This window comes from Xiphias gladius, chromosome 24 (assembly GCF_016859285.1).
Source record: "Xiphias gladius isolate SHS-SW01 ecotype Sanya breed wild chromosome 24, ASM1685928v1, whole genome shotgun sequence".
NCBI classification, from domain to species: Eukaryota; Metazoa; Chordata; class Actinopteri; order Istiophoriformes; family Xiphiidae; genus Xiphias; species Xiphias gladius.
In genome coordinates, this window is record NC_053423.1 from 8,333,274 (window position 1) to 8,353,108 (window position 19,835).

Below are 19,835 nucleotides of genomic sequence, written 5' to 3' on the forward strand. Positions count from 1 at the left end.
ATGGTTAGGATTGATAAGGATTTTGTTTTCACCCTTCAAAGATTCAAAGAAAACAATGGTAAATGTTGGAATTTATTGTGTGTGTGTGTGTGTGTGTGTTTGTGCGTGTGTGCGTGCGCAGGCGTGTGCGTGTCCAACACCCCTGTTATCTGAAGTGAGAAAATCGAGAAAAGGCCAAAAACTCAACACTAATCTCCTCCACATATGGTTGGGTTTCTCACATATCCTTGATAAGATTTATAGGGATTAGTTTGTCCCCCAAAATAGTCAGAGTGAGGAAAAATGGCTGTCTAGAGGGTCCTTTAATCTCTGAGCCATCGGCACTGTTGACACGTCGGACCAATACTGAAGAAGTGTGACCATTTCTTTGATTCGGAAAAATCAGTGTCCATGAATTGTGCTTGCTAAGTTTAACAAGCACGGAATGAATAGAATAAAGAAAGGACTTACATGTGTGAATGACCACACACACCCACACGTGTACATGGGGTAGTTATATGGTTGTTGTCCCTTGGGTGGCTGTGCAGTGAATCAGAAGATCCTTTACTGAACTCTCTCTCTCACGCTCACTGTCTGTGTCTGTGTCTCTCACTCTCCATCCAACAGCATGTTCATCTAAATAATTCAGCTCTAATCCAGGCCAGTCTTTAATCAGATGTCACTACGTCTGCTCACTGACGGGTGCTCAACACATTATCATAATCATCCGTATCTTCAGACATGCCAGCTGCTAAAGTCTTGGGACACTTTTCCCTTTTTACTTAAATTATGCTTTACGTGTTGTCTGATATATTTGTGGTATCGCTGGCGTCCATGCCTTTTTTTTTTCTGTCCCTTTATCTATCGCTTTTCTAAACTAGTCAGAATAATATACCCAGTACAGCTCAACTGATACTGGATTTTTGTGGGTCAATACTGATATCAATAATAGAGACTTATAAAAATCAGATAATGATATATTAGCCAAGTGTTTTGATAAGGATCTCTTAAGTTTGGTCATTGAAGAATCGTGACCAAGATACACAGTAAGTGGGACACTTGAAAATTAAACTTACTTAAAAGTACTTTCTGGGAGACAAACTATGGAACAATGTTTTTACATTACCTCAAACATACTGTATTTCTGGTATTTGTGTACAGCAATTTCTTTATTTATCAGCTGACATGCATTCATATCTGTGATAACCTTAAATTGGCCAATATTGTGCACCATGATCAATATAGCCTACAGTAAAAGTCGGGCTCCAATTTAGTCAAGACTTTACTTTATGGCTTTGTACTGTACACCTGTTTCTAAGATGCTGAATGTAGAGGAGGACTCAGCAAGGTGCTGGGCAGGGCTCCACAGTTTTCTGGGGGCTGAATAATATACCTTCTGTATGAAAAGGTTCAGTCTTGACAGTTGAAATCTCACCTCAATGTCCATATAGCTGTTCTGGAAACATATCTCAAAACGAGATCATACATAAAGATTGTTTTCACCAACATACTAGATAACACACTGGATGACTGGTTAGTAAGGATGTTCTTGTACCAAAACAAACATGGAAAATTTCAAGGGGCTTAATAATCTGTACAACATTATGACATCCTCTGTTCTTAGAACCTGGAATCAGAAACTACCCAAAAAACTTCTTAATGGCAAAAAATGCAAAAAATCTCAGGAAAAGCAATAGAGGAAGGATCCCTCTTTCAGGACGGACAGACATGCAATGGCAACAAAGTGGATTTACAGTGTATGATCTGGGAGACGAAATCAAGCAACTTCCAGCTGCAGCCGGCAGATACGACCTGAGCCACATGACGTCTTCTCCACCATGAAGATGTGGAAAGAGGACAAACTACTCAAACATACAAGAGGGAAAACCAAAAACATCATTCACGCGTTAGAAGGAAACAAACACACAGAGGGAGAGGGAGAGAGAGAGAGAGATGAGGAGGAGGCTCGAACTCTTGGAGGATGAAGATCCAGATCCAAAACATCAGGAATGAGGCACCGGCAGCCAAGAAAAGGAGAGAAGTCCCAGGAAATCTGATGGTCCAGCACAGAGAGCCTGAGTGAAAAGAGAGGACAGGGACAAAAAATAGGGGGATAGAGAGAGAGCAAAAGATATAGGCGCACAGCCTGGATCCTCATGTCCTTGAGGAAATAAACAGAGGGTTAGAGAGATGCAGTCGTTAACAGAAAGCTTGCAGTAATCTTGTCAGCAGGACAACATGGACCATACTGTATGTACTAGGTTTAATGGATTCATTGAGAATTAGACTGATCCACCAGTGGGAGAATAGTAACAGGTACCAGGCCTGAAGTAATCAAAGAATAAGCCACTAACTGACAACTGAGGTATAAAGATGAGTTTTAAGTTTGGATTTAAAGGCCTCAACGGAGTCAGACCGGCTGATATCAGCCGGGAGGTTGTTCCAGAGGAAGGGGGAACACTGCATTCTGAGAGCGAAGCGCAGCGGGTGGAATACACGGTTTAAAAGGATCACATAGGTATGACAGGGCCTGCCTCCTTTATAATATGTCATTAAAGGCAGCTTAACTTCACTGCAGTTTGCACTGAAAAAGCCAGAGAAGGAGGACAAAAGCACAGGGTCTGGGAGAGATCCTGGATGGAGAGGACAGGACAGGATCCTAAAGACTAAGGATTCGAATCTTTACATATTACACACTATATGATTTTACCTGCTGACTGTCAACACCAACTGACCCAGACTGGAACAGACCCAGTCCAACTTGGTCCAATGAGTTGTCATGCTCAAATAATATGCATAATCAGCCCAACAGTCATGTGTGTCCCTGCCTTCAGGAGATGCATTCATTGTCTGGTTTCTGGGAGACACTGATTGGCCGTTGAGTGAATGGATGTGTGCATTTTTAGACTGGTAATGAACTGACTGATCAATGCAGAAAATGTAGGTTTGAAGTGTCTCAATTGAACTACAGTACCCCTTTTGCACATCTCTGGTCTATTAAAGCTACTGTACTGTACAGTGGCTGTCTAACTTGTATAATACTGGTTGCAGTTAGAGATAACTTGCTAACGAGATAAAAGAGCACAAGATTCACCATGGCCCCGCTGCCTGAGGCAAGGATGAAACAGTGATGGAATTCAAATGTTATCAGTCTTCTCCGTAGGAGATAAAGTGCAAATCGGGTATGCAGACAGGTTGGGTGAAGTGATTTGTCTGGGGCAACATCTCCTGGAAAGAGATTTGTTTGAGGGCATCAGTGTGCAATCTGTTGCTCATGTCTGTATGTGGTCTGCAGCTCTGCAGCTCAGTGGTCTGCATTTAAACCACAGGTGCTTGGCAGCGTCTCTCCTCCTTTAATTAGAGAAAAAGTATCTGCAACAAGGGTCACCACTGAAGGAGTGCCTTCAAGGTTGCTCTTCACCTACATAATTTGGAAGTGACTTGAATCTTTCATAAGAGAGAAAATGGAAAAAAAACATAATCAATTTTCTCACCCAGTATACACTGTAGGCAAGTTTACAGGTGACCACTACTTACAGTTTCAGCTTTTAAATAAAGTGTTTTCTTGACTCTTTATAAAAGCAAAGAGCATTGGAGAGAGAACATCACACTGTATGAAAAATTAATGGTGGAGCCATATAGGGAACTTCATAGGTAAAAGTTAAGGTAAAACATTAATGGGCAAAACTAGGCTACCATTAGTCAAAGTGCCGTTTCCTATAGCAGAAGTTGACTGCTTGTTATTGTTTGTGGGCATGTTGTTTGGCTACACAACATGTGAGCTTAAAACCCTGGAAGAATTGTGACTTGCAGCACATGCTATTTTTCAATCACTGATGTAAATCTGTCATTGCTGAGTTGGATAAACCGTCAGTTTTGACCTGGAATATTGCTTTATTTTCTCATTATTTGAGATTAACCATTCATGTGCTGGAGTCCCACTGCGTCGTTTTCCTTGGTGGCTTATCTACAGCATCAGCGCGATGCCTCCTATTTACTCTCTGATGTCTTAAATTAAACACAACAGAGTTGCTCAGATAACGGTAGCATCATTGGCATTGGAATAATTACAGTGCACGATGGACTGAACTAGTCTTTAGCAGCACTATAACCAGTATTTTGCTCTTCTTTTTTTTTTTTTTTGTTCACCCTGTTCCTCTCTTATTTCCCACCTCCTGTTTTCTTTTTGTTTTTCCCTTAGTTCATGCTATTTTTCATACATTTACTCATCTCCTTTGCACTGCATCAAATCCCAAATAGTCTAAAGTTTCTCTAGTCACCTGCAATTTCTCTCTGTATGTCATCCAGTCCGTGGAAATAAGTCTCTCTCTCTCTCTCTCTGTCATTCTCCCTCTTTCTTTCTTTGCCTCTTTCTTTCTCTGCTCCCTGCTGCCCACTTTCATTGTCTGCCTGGTACTTTATAGCTCTTTCTCGTGTTCCATGTGTAAAAAATTGGATGACAAGTGGTGAGTTATGGATTAAACTGAATGTCAATCACTGTCTTTTTTTTATCCCCTCACCTCAGGCAATGCTCCCTGGTGGCTTTACGTACCTGCAGGGATTTGCGCTCTCTTTCTCTTTTTGTCTTCCTGTCTCTTTCATAGATTTGTTCACATACACAACACCAGATGCTAATTGCATTCCTCAAGTAATTGTGGCCTACACACCTATACCTATTCAATTTGTGATCTGTCCTCAGGAAACTGTTTTGTCCCCCCCCCTTTATCCCCTTTGACTCCACAGGATCCCCATCTCATTTCACTTTCCCCTTTCTCGGTCACTGCCTGTCTGTTCGTGGCCCTGTATACCTCCCCCCTTCACTTCCTACCTTATTATACCTGAGATCTGTGAAAACTAGAAGAGGAAAATCTCTCCTCTTTTTAAACGATAAAATCACACAGAGCTGCGGCTACAGCCAAAGCCATTAAGCCTGTGAAGGGAAAAGAGCTTTAAGGAAGAGAAAGATTGGCAGAATGAGTCGAAAGACAAGTGGCAAATAAAAGACAAGCCCCTTCTTTATCTGTTTCAGCTTAGGAAGTAGACTACAGAATTGGCTGATCACATAAACTGGCCTCTAAATGGCTACCAATTTCATTAGCAGCCAAGAGAAGGCAGTCATTCAATTTCATTCAATGGCTGGAAGGACTGATCTCATTAAACAGGGTTTGGGCCCTCTTTTTTTGAGTCAAGGTGCAGACTCAGGCAGATTTTTGGTAATAATGTAACCAGATATGTCACTGGGGCACCTCAGTTTAGAAGAGGTTGAATTAAGTGTCTGTGGGTGTGTTAGGGGCTGGCATCAATCACGGCCAATCAAATCAGCTCTTCCCCCTTTAAAATTGGAGCACTCTCTGCCACAAAGTGCTGACATTTTCATAATGGAAAGGAGACACCAGACACTGACACATCTGCCACACCATACTTTGGGAAAACCTGTTCAATTCATGAAGTTTTTGCTAAAAGCATCGTGGGCTTTCTGCACAAAGATACAAAGGAATAATGGGAATGGGTTGTGCTGGCAGGTTTAAGTTCAGCTACTATACTTCTAATGATTTAAATGCTGAACAGTTTACAGGTTTGGTATAAGGAAAACCACTGGTGTTTTTGTACTTGCTTTTCAGAGCCTGGTGCTGGATTCCCATAGAATAATTTAGGGTTTCCATATTGGATAGGGCGTCTATAATTGTGCACCATTTTGAAAACATCCAACCCATCCATTATTTAGAAGCTGCAGATACAAAATAGTTAGCTCATACTTCACATGGCCACAAGGATTTAAACAACTCAGATCCTCATACATCCTATAAACAGTAGTTTCCTTTAAAAAGATGTGGAACCATTTGCTGTAAATAACTTGTATAATTTAGTTAGAGACACTTACATCGCATCAATGAATTGACTATTTATGCCAAATGGTTATATATTAACATGTGGCAAGAAAAGCTCTGCTGTCAGGGGGAGCTCTCAAAGACTCCAAGCAGTAATGAGAAAACAAATTCCCCTTAATAAAAAACATACATGAACATGAAATCTTTTGATCAACAATAATAGAAGCTTAGAACATAAGGAGAGAGTTGGGGTGCTGGAGGGAGCTCAACAAAAGATAGATAGTTAGAAATGCCAGGTTGTTATCACCATGCTGTGCACCTGCATTAAAGGTATCATCTTTAATGCTTTGAGGCAACTTACATTTATTAATGTATAGGTTTTTTTTAATTGTCAACATGTGAATAGATTGTAACATAACTTAAAAAATGAGACCCTGTGGACTGATTTCTATGGAAAGGACTCGGGTTGATGTGACATTTATGATCACTCAAGAGTGCCTTACCTGGAAACCTCTCTTCCGCTCCCCTACAGTGCCCACAGTGTGCAACACTAGCTATTGTTTGCTTAGAAATGGAGTCCACTTGCAAGGCAGACAGTTGTGTGACCATACATACTGTAAGTAGCAAAATCAATAGTTGTACATCTCATAATTTTGTCAATAAGGGGAAAAAACTAGTTAGTCATCTAGTCAGTCAATATAGTATAAAACATAATATAGGAGGTTTTTTTGCTAACTTTCTCTTTGTTCACAGCTGGAATATTTCTAGTAGACCTGCAACTGCACAGCAACGGCTCCAGTATAAACTGGACATTGTGTGAAAGTGTCCATACATAATATGTAGGTGCATTGATGCTACATTTCTCTATCTGAGGCTATAGATTATGGTTTATTGTCAAATTGTTCCAATTTTAATATATTTTTTAACGCCTTTAATATTTTCAATTAATCTATGCCTCTGTAAAGCGCCTTGAATTACCTTGTGTCCAAATGGTGCTATATAAATAAACTTGCCTTGCCTTGCCTTACCGTGTGGTAGCATATTGCAAGAGCATATTGTCACTCTGTATGTAGAGTGACAATATGCTTGTACAATGAACTACGTCAGTGCACACTGAGATATTGTACATACCTGGCAATGTGCCAGTTCCAGAAGTGCAAACTTAATGTGGAGGTCTTTTTTCTTCTCACAGAAGGGTTCAGGTCAAAGAGGCATTATAAATACCGGAGGGCAATTCGCTTCACGTTTAGCCTACGTAGCACTTTGATCTGAACTAAATCACATTAGGCAACCATTAGGGCAGTAAATATGGACCAGTGTATAGACAGCAGAAACGGGAGGTAGGCATAATCTCCACATCAACCCTTCCAGCAGACACATTGGTCTCGCTTTTTTTATTTTTTATTTTTTTCTTCCTCCAGTCTGATCCAAAATAAGTTTGATAGGTGACATCAATACGTCTGATACTGGGCAGGAAATGAGCAATTGAACCTTCTGAAAGATATATAGTCTGTCTGAAGAACAGGAGAACAAAAGAGGTTGCCAGATTTACTATTTGGACACACATCCCTGTTGGATGCTTTACTTACCCTGATGGAATTTCCATCCAAGGTATCTGTCTAAGGAACTTTGTTCACCCAACATTTTTATTTTTGATTTTTTTTCCACTTTTTCCCTGCCAAGAAAAGAAGGTATGGTAAAATGTGCTTGACAAATTAAATATACTTTTAGATAGTTTTCTAAGATGGTTGGAAGGGATGGGAATGCTACAGTGTTGTTGTCTAGGGATACGACAGTCACTAAGTTTCCCTCAGCTACAAATAAATAAAAAATTGGACTTGCATCAACTACTGGCATTGCATTTGCTTTCTGAGAATTAGAAAACCAAAGCTCCTCATTTAGTACAAATTTAAAATATCTTCTAATACTTTTATACCACTAGCTGCCTAAATATCATGTTTTTAAGGTAGCCAGTGGTAAATCTTGGTTTTAATAAGCTTAAGAGACAGCAGCTAAAAAGGTAGAAAACATTCTGTGTATTACACAGTTCATTTAATTAACTGGGGTAGTGGGTTATGCTGATTTTGACTTCAGGGCTAAAATGTTCCTTTATATGTTTTATGGCCAAATTTTATGGGTAGTTAAGATAAGGTATAAAAAAGGTCACATTTTCAAAGGGATTTGAAGTGAACTTTTAAAAAGATGAAAAAAAAGGTGTGGGGGACAAAGGAGTGGGAGATGGAGAATTAGAGCAATGTATCATGCTGGCAGAGGTCAGGCAAGAGCAGGCTATGTAATTAGCTATAGAGGAGCTTGGTAATCATGCAACTAATTCAGTGTTTCAGCAGATAATTAGTCACACTACTGTACCAGGATGTCTCTTATATATTTATATATATATAGATTTTTTTTTTTTTTGGTGGGAGACGTTTAGTTTATGCTTGGAAATCAAAGCAGTTCAGATTATCTTTACATACATGCATTCACAACAACAAAGCTCAGATCACCTCCCACGGCAACCCTCCTCTTTTGTTTTCCTTTTACTTCCATGCTTTCATCTTTCTGTCGGTGGTGCGCCTCCTTCCATCCAGCCGCCTCTTTAGTGCGTTCCAAACAGACCACCCAGGGAGGGGGCTAATGAGGGCTAACGATGGGAACGCATGCTGCTGTTTCCCTTTCATTAACGGGTCCACACTTGCACACCGAACAGAGCTTTTCGTCATCAGCAGTGTGCCATCGGCGTCGACTCTTCTTTTCCCTCCATCTTTCACCTCGTTGCTCTGTCCCTCACCATTCAACTCTGTCATTGCCCAAATGGAGTGGATTTTCTTCACTTTCCTCAATCTACACTTATCTTCCTTGTCTCTCGCTGCTCTTTATCTTACCACCACCGCCTCCTCTATGAATACTAACATGTGTTAATGTGGTCCTAATTACTGCTCAATGCCATTTCAGTGGGCAGAAAGAAAGTCTCTTGGTGAAACAAATGCATCCTCCAACACAGACTGATGACTCCAGTCTCTGGAAACTGAAGAGCCACTGTCAGTTCTTATTATCCCAAGGCCTTGTATAGCAGTTAGTAACACATGTCTCTTACTCAAGCTGCATCTAGTTGGGATGCTTCTGTATTTAGGTATCAGTATTTAGCATCAGGTATTAGAATACGCTAGCAGTATAAACGTTATGACTAGTTTCTTTCCTTATCTCAAATATAAAGCTTTATTTTCATCTTATTGGACAGTCCAGGTTAGACAGTGACAGAAAAAATGGGAATGGAAGGAAAGGGGCATGCTCCTCAACTGGATCTGAACCAAGTATATTACTATTATGTCACTTGCACGGTTTCTCTGTAGAAGATGTAGTGGATCTTCAGTTGTTCTTGGGTGCAATTACAATTGAATCTCAGGCGTTTTTTGATTACATGACTATCAACCACAATGCATATTACTATTGTGGCGCAAATGGCGTCTAATTCTTGATTTTTTTTTTTTTCCCCCAAATATAAATGTTAAGCCAGCATTACTCATCTCAAGTCTGTACTGATAATACTGTAGTTGATACCATTTTTTTTTTTCAGTGCCTGGGTTTTCTTTTTTTAAATATCTTTTTGGGCATGTTGCCTTTATTTGATAGTGGAAGTGGAGATATGCAGATAAGAAATGCAGGGAAACGGAGGAGTATGACATGTAAAAAAGGTCCCCGGGTCGAGTGTTGAACGGTGGATGTTGCAGTTGTGTGTTATGCGCCTTAACCACTAGGCTACAAGGGCCCTCCAGTGCTTGGGGTTTTCATGGCATGGATGATGTATGTGGCAAACCGCAAGACCTGGAACCTGGCATCAAAGCAGTTTGCATGCACTTTCCATCACTTCAAAATACAATCTATAGATGCATGACAAGTGTGGTTGTCAGTGTAGTGCAACATGGCCTCTGTGGCATTATCCTCACTTTTATATATATTTTTTTGTTTTCTAGGTTTCAAGAAATGACAGCTTATAAAAGAAGAGTCATCAAATAAGTGCTTGATAGTAGCACCGGGAGACACCGAGGACAAACAGATTTTAATTGCCTTGATTCTCAAGTTTCTAGAAAATAATAAAGGGAAAACAAAAACAATGACACAAGCTGCACTTGCCATGTGTTGCTGTTGAATCATGGATGCTGCACATTCAGGATTCAAAAGTTTATTCTCTCTCACAAATGAGCAAGTGACCCAAAACATTACTCAACAAAAATACTAAATTTGACAATTTTAACCCACTTTCCATTATTTCAGAAATTTGTACATACAGTTGTGAGTGTAGGACATTCCTTACAGGCAGTGGAAGAGTGGACAGAAGCAACCATGTGTAAAAGCCACTTAACCAATACTTGGCTCAATCTTTCCATTTCATATCATCCTTCTGCACCATGAGACACAGGGGTTCATGTTCCCATAGGTCTAAAAGACACATTTACAAGCTACCAAGAAAATGAATAAAACATCAAAGTCAGTTCACAGGCAACTATAGCCACTCACAGTGGCTTCTTGGCAAATCTTACGGAGAGACTGCATTTCATGTCTGCTACATGTTTGGCACATGAACTGACTCTATAAACCTAAACTGAACATCCCATGGGTTTTTCTGAAGCAGATGTATCCTCAGCCCAGCATTGTATATTTTAGTATGTGCTTACAGACCTGTCAGGTAGACAAGGTCGTCTGCTCCTAATTAGCGCTATATTTCTATAAAAGGAAGTAGGGACTTGGCGTTTGTCTATGCTTTGTTGTCAGAAAAGCATAGTTAATGACCGTTTTTTATAGCCTTTAAAGATCATAGTTTTTTTTTTTTCACACATTCCACAGTATACAAAAATCTACTAACTTATTTTATTTGTTCTCTAGACTTCCAATGAAAGTAGACGGCTGAGAAACTTGCTGTGAGATAATGGATTAGCTGTGGTTTTGTTATACTGCTACTCCCGAACTCGCTCAGTCTGAGGGACTGGGAGTGCTTCCAGGTTTTTGCACAAGATTGGTGTCTAACAGATGTGTGGATAAGACTCAGATCACCACTGAGCTGCCAGTAGCCACACCGCCATCCGCTCTTGCCGACGGTCATTGATGATTTCAATTTTGCTGTGTGATTCCTTTACACTCGGCACACTGCTGGGAATAGATTTCTCGCCTGTTGCATTTGCTGCTGTTTTTGGTTCAAATCGATTTGGTAAGCGAGATATAATTAGATAGCATCTTGCTTCGTTATCATTTCCCGTGAAGAGCGGCTACTACACATGACAGCCATTTCTCCCTTCGACTCCTGCTGTCTGCTCTTCAACATTGCTCCTCTTTCTTCTTCATGGCCTTTCTAATAGGCTCTGTCTTCTTTTATTCTGCCTCCCTACTCTGTGCTCTGTTCCCCTGAGTGTGCATGCAAGTGCAACATTATTTTGGTTTATTCTCTTTCATTAGTATATTCTAAAATTCTCTCTCTCAAACAAATGTGGCAATTAAAACTTTCTCATTAAAATTTCCCTGCTGTGCCCCCTCTTCTTTTCAAAGTACCACCCCTGCCTCATCTGTTTCTATTTCGGTCCCAAGGGCCTCACGAGGAAGAGGTGGTACCCTGTTGCTATGGCAGCTCCTCACTGGTCTGTTTGTCTGTGGAGCTGTGGGTCAAGTGGCTCGAGCAACACAGTGCAAGGTTCCCACGGCGCTTGACTCCAGCAAAACCTTTTCACTGTTAGTGGCACTTAACTCTTCATGCTTACATGGTTTTAACAGTATTTGCTACTAGAGAAAATGACTTTACCTTGCATGAATTATGCTTTTTCACTGCAGAAATTAGAGGTGAAACAATAAATCAATGAAGTGACTTGTCAACAGACAGAAAATGACCTTACACAATTTTGATAATCATATAATCTTAATATCCCCAAAATTCTCAAAGGTGTGGTTTTACTGCGTTTGTTTTTGTGACAACATTGTGAATTAAATATCTTTGGGTTTTGGACTGTTCAAATCATTCAAAGACTTCAGCTTCGGCTCTGAGAAATACATACCATATAATTCATCTTGAAAGATAAGTACTTGAAAGATAATTGCTACATTCATTTAGAATGACTATAATTGCTAGTTGCAGCCCTAGCAGAGTCTTCCTCTCTGCCTGCCTGCTGCCTGTCCCATACAAAATCTCATTGAAAACAAAATATTCTTAAAAGTCTCAACAAACTGCGGCTTCAAAATGACCCTACAGCTGAATCAGCCCCCTAAACTGCTTTTACAAAAATTTTGGAATATTGTATTTGACTCTAATTTATTGCACAGGTGGTCCTTTATTTTTATCAACCCCCTTGCTAGTCTGCTTTTATCTAGCATCAACAGAGAGGTTAGAATTCACTCTTTTGATGGTTTTATATGCTTTTTAAGACTTTTTAAAACCACTGTCCATTGGAACGTAAAAATATACTGATATATGGGTAATTTCTTTTGCAAATTTTTCACCAATATACTGCATCTGTTGTAAGCACCTCATGTTGTAATATCCTGTGATAAACTGTTTCCAGCTGGTAGACTGACTTGACGGTAGTATCAACTGAAAAATTTAAAACCACATTTCCTAGTGGCTGTCTCTTGTTGTGTCTATTTGACATGAGCCGTAAATTATTAGCAATATTACTGATGTGTCGCAACATGTTCTGTGTGACGTGTTGCTGTGAAGAAAAGTGGGTTTCAAAAAACCTCAGAGACCATACTCAACTGGACTTCAGTCACAACAAAACCTCTCAGCTGCAAGTCAAATGTTTTGGAAAAATGGCATTCATATATGGGAAATGTTATGTTCAAATTATAGGATTGTTCTATTTTCAAGAGATGTCCACTATACTATACTTTATCAAAGACTGAAAGCAAAATAAAAAAAGCTTAAAAAAAAAAACATGCCAATAATATATAAAGTAAACATGTATTGGTAAAGATGAAACTGTGATATACATTCCCATAAAGAATTAATCAAACACCTGCAGATTTCATGTTCTTTCCTCTTCCATATACACACTGTAGATAAGAAACAGGCTGCGTCAAGGACAACTCCTTAAGATTTTCTTCTTCACCACCATCTCACATTTTGTCTTGTCTCTTTGAACTCCGAATTTCAGAAACAAAGACATGAATCTCATTACAAATCATGAGTACAAAATCAAGAAATAATACTTAATCAAACAAAGCAGGGAACCACCAGGGAACGCTACAAATATTGTGTATTGTATAGTGTGGTATTGTTCAACCACTGGTAAAAAGATTTGGCTAATTATGTGGGCCAAGCCATAAAATAAAACTTTTTTTGAAAGTAAATGTTGTTTATTTCTGCAAAAGAAATCTCATCAGAGATGAGCAGGGACATATTTGAATAATTTCTGCTAATGGTCTTCTGTACTGTTTGTTATTACTAACACATTTCCTAAAAAAACTTTATAAGGTGATAATGTCAAATGATGTGTTCTTTCTGCTGCCCCCAAGTAGACAAACAAAATGTTAGTTAAGTCGATTGTGTTGCCACTTACCTGCCCGACCAAAGCACGGTTTTCAGGCTGGAGAGTGAACTGTAAAACAGTTAGAAAGGTTGGAATGCTTTTATTATGGTTTTTTTTATTTTTTTATTTTTTTAGGCTGATTATTTTACCCCCAAAAAGATCATTGCCATAAAACTAACACAATACACTTACATAAAAATAAATAAATAAATAAAATGCAGATATACACACTGCCTTTCGATAAATCTTCACAAATGGTTCAGAGAAACTGCAGTATCTACCAACAGTGCTCTCTCAGCTTTCTGATCCATTTTTACTAGTTTGTTTAAGAATATTAATTTTAGTTAGCTTCTAATTTACAGCTCATAACTTATAGGAATCAAGTGTTGCAATGTTTGGCAAAGTTTCGTATCTGTCTAAGTACTATTAATATCGATCTTGAAATCAATATAATACTTTAATTTATAATTTAAGACATTAATTATTTGATTTAACTGTAGCTTAACCACCAAATCACATGAAATTCACTATAGTCAAAAAATGAGAGGGCAGCTACCAAGTTCTGCTAAGCTAGTGACCTTTTACTGGGAGTTTCGATGTTGTTATTTTCCTCCTCCATCATGAATTAATTTAGTTGCTGCCTTATTTAATCACATGGAATAACAAACAGAATAACCACTATAGTATATCTTAAGTCATAGTAAGGGGGGACCCACCAACATAGCCATCACCTTACTGTAACGTTCTGAATTGTAAAAAAGATTAGACCATCTGCATGCAGCCTTTTCGAAGGGAACAGAAACACTTAATATGTGCAACATCAACAAATGTGAACTTGAATCTTAAAGGAGAAAAGGAAAGGAAACTTTCTTGCAGCTACATAATTTTGCTGGCCTTGATAGCATTGCTTTTCCCTCCTACACAATCTCTTGCACATTGACTTTCATATCAATATACAGACATACAGTCATCACATTACTGTAGTTATTTGCTGTTGTGCTGTGTTGCTGCATCTCATTTCATGTTCTGGCCTACTCCTTTTGAATTCTGGGAGATTTGAAAGGTTCAGAAAAGCCCTGAAAACAGAAACTGAAAATTCACTTTGATAAACATGTAACTTTAGGCTAGATTAAAACAGAAAGCAACAAACCCAGTGCACTGGGTGTCAGAGCACAGCTCTTTTGAACATCCTCCAGTAGGAGTCATAATAAGCCGCCATACCCACTCCCCCAACTTTCTGGATTTTGATTTTTCTCCTCACACTGTTGACACAGAAAAGTGGACACAAGAGCAGGAGGCATGTAGGAGGAGCACACCTTGTAAAATTGCCATTTTTCTGCCATACCAGGGTATCAAAGTAGATTACCTGGATGTAGGGATTTAGAATTGCTAAACCAAATTTTTTAAGCAGTCTCAACAAAGTGACAAAATGAAAACACAGAAAGGAAGAGAAGACAGAATTTTCCCACATGAATGTTTTTCTGATTTGGCTCATTCTGAGAAACAAACGAAATGAAATAGATGACAGGCAGTTAGTGATGAATTTTTCCCAGGTTTCTCTCTCTCTCCTCCACTCTTATCCACTGCTCCTGCATGTGCAAGCCGTTCGCATCTTGGCCTTTTGATGCACTCAGTTTTATTGTCATATTATGCATTCTGAATGAACGCAATATTTCAAGAGGTCGCGTTTATGCATTGTGTCTCGTGAGATGCTTGATCAAAGATCATCAGCAGTCGGGTCTCATCCTTCCCCTCATCCTACGTCTGTGCTTCATCTACTTTCAAATGCATTCCATTCTTTACATCCACTTCCTGTTGCCTCATTGTTGGCACCACTTGCTGTGTGATGGAAGGCCAATCGATCGGCAAAAGAGGATCCCGACATGGAAATACTGTGCTGCACATCTCCACTTATCTTCCTGTTCTCAGAGCTACTGAAATAAAACTTGTCCCACTCATGTGAAGACAAAATATCTGTGTGTGACAGAGAGTGTTTGGAAAAATTATAAAAGTAGATAGCCGGAGTCTAGCACAATAGAAGAGAATACAACTTGCAACTCGCATTGGAACTTGTGTTCTATAATTTATGTGCTCTGCTACGTAGAGCACGGAAAAATTATGTATGACTGAACTCAGGTCCACTGTGGTAAAATGTATGCCTGTGTGTCTGTGCAGGAATGTGTGCGTTTGTGTATGTAAGTCTGTGACATGGTGGGTGAGTAGGTAAAGATGAATAAGGGTCATTGAAGCAGCCAAGGATGTCTACGAGGCTCCCCACTGCGAGAAGCAATGGCTCCTCCCTGAAGACAGTTTTTAAATGTCAACCCCTCATGCCCCACATCTGAGTTCAGGGTTCCCTCTTACATTGTGTAAGATTATGGCGGTAATTCCCATCATGACTCAATTTGTGTCTCTATACCCTTGTAATAATCCGCAGCATCTCACAGTCAGTGAGGATATACAGTAGTGATGCTACTAGCACAGTTCCTCGGTCAGATATTGGAAAAGTCTGACATTTTCTCTGTCTATATTTTCCACCAAATCAGAAAATCATTTAAACAAGTCAAAAGAAAATATAACCTATTGCCCCCTCAGGCCACATACAATGACTTAATAGTTATCCATGGACCAATATCAGTGTTGTATGCACTTCCACTGACGGCGTGGCATTTTGCCATGACATTCAGAAAGCCAATATTTGTTGTGGAGAAAAAAACGCGTGGATAAAAGTTGAATTTATACTGTTAATAGGGAGTAAATTCAAAGCATGTTATATCAGTGATTGGGATATTTTGATTACAGCAAGTTTTCAGTAAACTCTCCCTTATTCAGAGTGGCTGCAGCTTTTCAATTTTTGCATTGATATTAGTGTATATGTACCAAGAAATCGGTCCCGTTAAATCTGTAAATTTCTTTATTCTTCTATCGAGAGACATGATTATAATATGCTCTGTTTAATGATTGTTTTGTGGTGCAACACACCAAACACTGATCAGTGTCTTTCAGTCACTTTCTTTAGTCTGTGTTTTTTCCACTGTTCCTTATTCCTCTTTTCCTCAACCCAAGTAAAAATGTCATCCATTGTGAATGATGCTGGCTTCTTAATTCACAGACTTTTTTATGAGTCGTCATTAAACCATTAAGAATGCCAATGAGTGATTAAGCAGGGTTTCTGTCACCTAGTTCTAGGTGGTGTACGATTGCTGAAACTTTTGAAAAGTCCAATTAAAATGAATTATAGTTGTGATGTAGGGCCACTACACTGTCCCTATAAGAATTTGGACACTGACTGCACAGGGCGGCATAGCCACTTACAATACTGGAACGAGTCCCTAGAACGAACCAGGAAATTGCTCCACAAGGTCAGAAAAGTTGTGCTCCACCACCCACAGAATTGGGAGAGCTATCAGTCTGTCAGTCATGTCTAGTCGAGGCCAGATGAATTTTCTAGTCCTCACATTGTCAATTCCTTCTAAAATTTCAGACTTAAACCCATACTCCCCTTGGAACCACAAGGGGAATATAGTAATCAAGATGGCTTGAATGCTATACCCCCAATGGATAATGGGTTTTACAGCACTAAATTTCTGATAGTTTATGGTCAGAACTTCACCATACCTGATTGTTTTCAAGTCTCAGACTTTTATTCCTTCTTTATTAATTAATGAAAACATTCTTGGCAGATGCTTTTGCTTTTTTCTGTCCTATGCTGGTGTCAGAGTTTGATTTCTAATAGCACGATACTAATTATTTGCTTTAATTATTATTTCTAGCTTGTGACCCGGTCAGGTCTGAAAACCTTTCATTTTTTGGATGTGTAAAACCTTGTGGAACTAGTTTTTCACTCATTCGTTAGCTCATGTTTAGATTTCATGCAGATTTTCCGCAAGCTGTTTTGTCATTGTCATTTGATTTCTACAGGTCAACATGCGCCACCTACTGTAAAGGAAAGTCATAGCAACAGCAGTTTAGACCTCCAAAGTAAGACATGTTGATGTCGCCTCATACAGGCAAGAAAAGTAAAAAAAAAAAAAAAAAATTACTTGGACACTTGGATCACCATCAGGCAATAAGTGTTCCAGCTGCAGTTCGTTTTCAAAGCTGCTGTTTTTGTTTGCCTTTTTGTGTGTGTTAGAGGTTTTACTTTAAACACTTCTGTCACTTTTGACCTGAATAGAAAAGTAATCGATAAAACATTGTTGTTGATTCTCTAATGCAGGGGTTTGGGGACAAAAACTGATGCCATGTACTTTCCGCATGAGTTTCTTTCAGTTTTTCCCCTCCCTGTGTGAACAGAGCTACATTTATTTTCCTTTGCATATAACAATATTGTTATCCAGTGGGAAAAAATTTGAAGGGTAGTTTAAAAGCCCCTTTATTTCACAGTGAACCTGTCTATCCCTGCAGGATATTAGCTTTTAAAGCCCTCAAGAATAGTCTGCCAAGCTGCCACACACATACTGTAGTTTATGTTGTGGAAGGTAGGGATAGGAGGGTTTTTTCTTCTTTTTATTACACTCTTCTTTCACAAAATGACCATTTCCTTTTTAATAATTCACCGCTACTCTGTTTGTGGTGTAGAGATATCTTCCATCAGCTGCTGGCTATTGCATCTCCAGTGCATCTTAAGTGTGTGTGATGGTGTTACTGTACTGACGTCATGCTCCTGTTCTCAAGACCTGCTCCAACCAGCCATGAATGGCCCCAAAGCAGCCTCTCAGAGCAAGAACGAGGCCCGCTGATGGGTGCATTAAGATGCTCCACATTTATGATCCATGAACTTCCCCACAGAACAGTGTGTGTTTTTTATTTCAAAAAAAAAAAAAAAAAAGATGAGAGCAGGTAAAAAAAAACAACAACAACAAAAAAAAAAAACTCTGGCAGCCTTCCATGATTGATGTTTTTGTTCAAGGGGAACACTGGGTGAAACCAAACAAATTTTTAGTGTGGGCTGTTAAGATGGATATTTTCATTGCAGGGAGAATAATGAGATACATTTCATTTCAAAGTTTCTTGGCTTCTGTTGTGTGCTTGTTAGAATCAGAAAAGTCTTTCAAAAGAACTGCGTAGCTTACTGTCCTCATAATGCCCATTTGATGTTTGGTAGCACTGTCAGGATGCACCAGCAGTGCCGGCTACCATTAAAAATCTACAAAATGCAAAGATCAAAGCATGTCTAATATGAACAAATGGATGGTTTGCTTTCACACTATCTGTTCACATACAGGGATCAATATAAAAGTGTAAACCATGTTAGTAGTCATTTGTTATCCCACTGTCAATCTGTAGTCAATATTTAACAAATATCAATAATTACAACCTTTAGAAATGTTCAGACATCTCCCCGGACAATTACTGGCGGCTGTATGGGAGACGGAGGCGGGTAAATTCTTCAATAACATATCCTTTTCTTTTACATTCCACTACACTGTTGATTGATTGTATTGAGTTCCATGCCTTCTCCATTTTGAACATTACAATATAGACCAAAACTGAGTGCATTCCTGTGCAATATCACTAAAATGTTAATTGATTCCAAATTGTACCATCCTAAAGTAAATGATATTTTTAATTTTGAAGTGTTGGATATTTGATGTATAATTAAAAACAAATGGGGTTAGAAGGGCTACATTGTAAACACAGCCCCGAAAGTACAACCTCAATCCAACAAAAGTGAGTACATCTGTGACCATTGCACCAAAATCTCACAAGGGATTTCCAATTGCATGAACAATGCTATAAAATTACCTGTGCCCACCGCATTTTTTGGCAAAAATCACACAGGAGTTTGTGAAGAAGAAAAACAGTGAAAACTATGATCTGGCCAAGTCTGTCCCCTGACTTGTAGCCAATACAACACCTTTGGAGTATTTAAGAAGTTAGAGCAACACAACCCCTTCTAGGGCTTCAGCTAAAAACAAAATTGCATTAATTGACCCAATTTGTAATTGCTTAACGTTTGAGTAATACTGACCAGGGGTGTATTCAGATTTATTGTACAATATATGTAACACATTTGATACTATTGTGATACAGTGAGTCTATTTTACTTATATTTTGATTAGAATTTAAAAGACAGATCACAGCTGAGGAAATCCTTTTGTCTCTGCTGGGGAACTTATTTAAATGCCCCACCCCTGACTTAATGGATAGACACAGGTAGGTTTTGGTTTCTGCTATAAATCTGAACTCTTTGTCTGCCATTGTTTTAAAAGAGCAATAGCACTGTCTTTTGTTGAGTGGAATTAGAGAAAAGTCTAAAGTGCCTTTCTTAGACAGAGAGTTGCAAGCCATAATTTGTCAGTCTTTAGAAGGCACACCCACATGCACATAGCAGATATTTCTTCTATTATCTCTCTGTTGCTTATCTACATAATTCATGTTAGTGCTTTAGTATTGAGGGGAAGGTAGTCAAAGCTCAGGAAAGAGAACTCGTTACCATGACAGCTTTCCAATATCTTCAACCTGATTAATGTAGTAGCAAGTTAATGCACCCACTAAAGTTTTATGCTCTTAG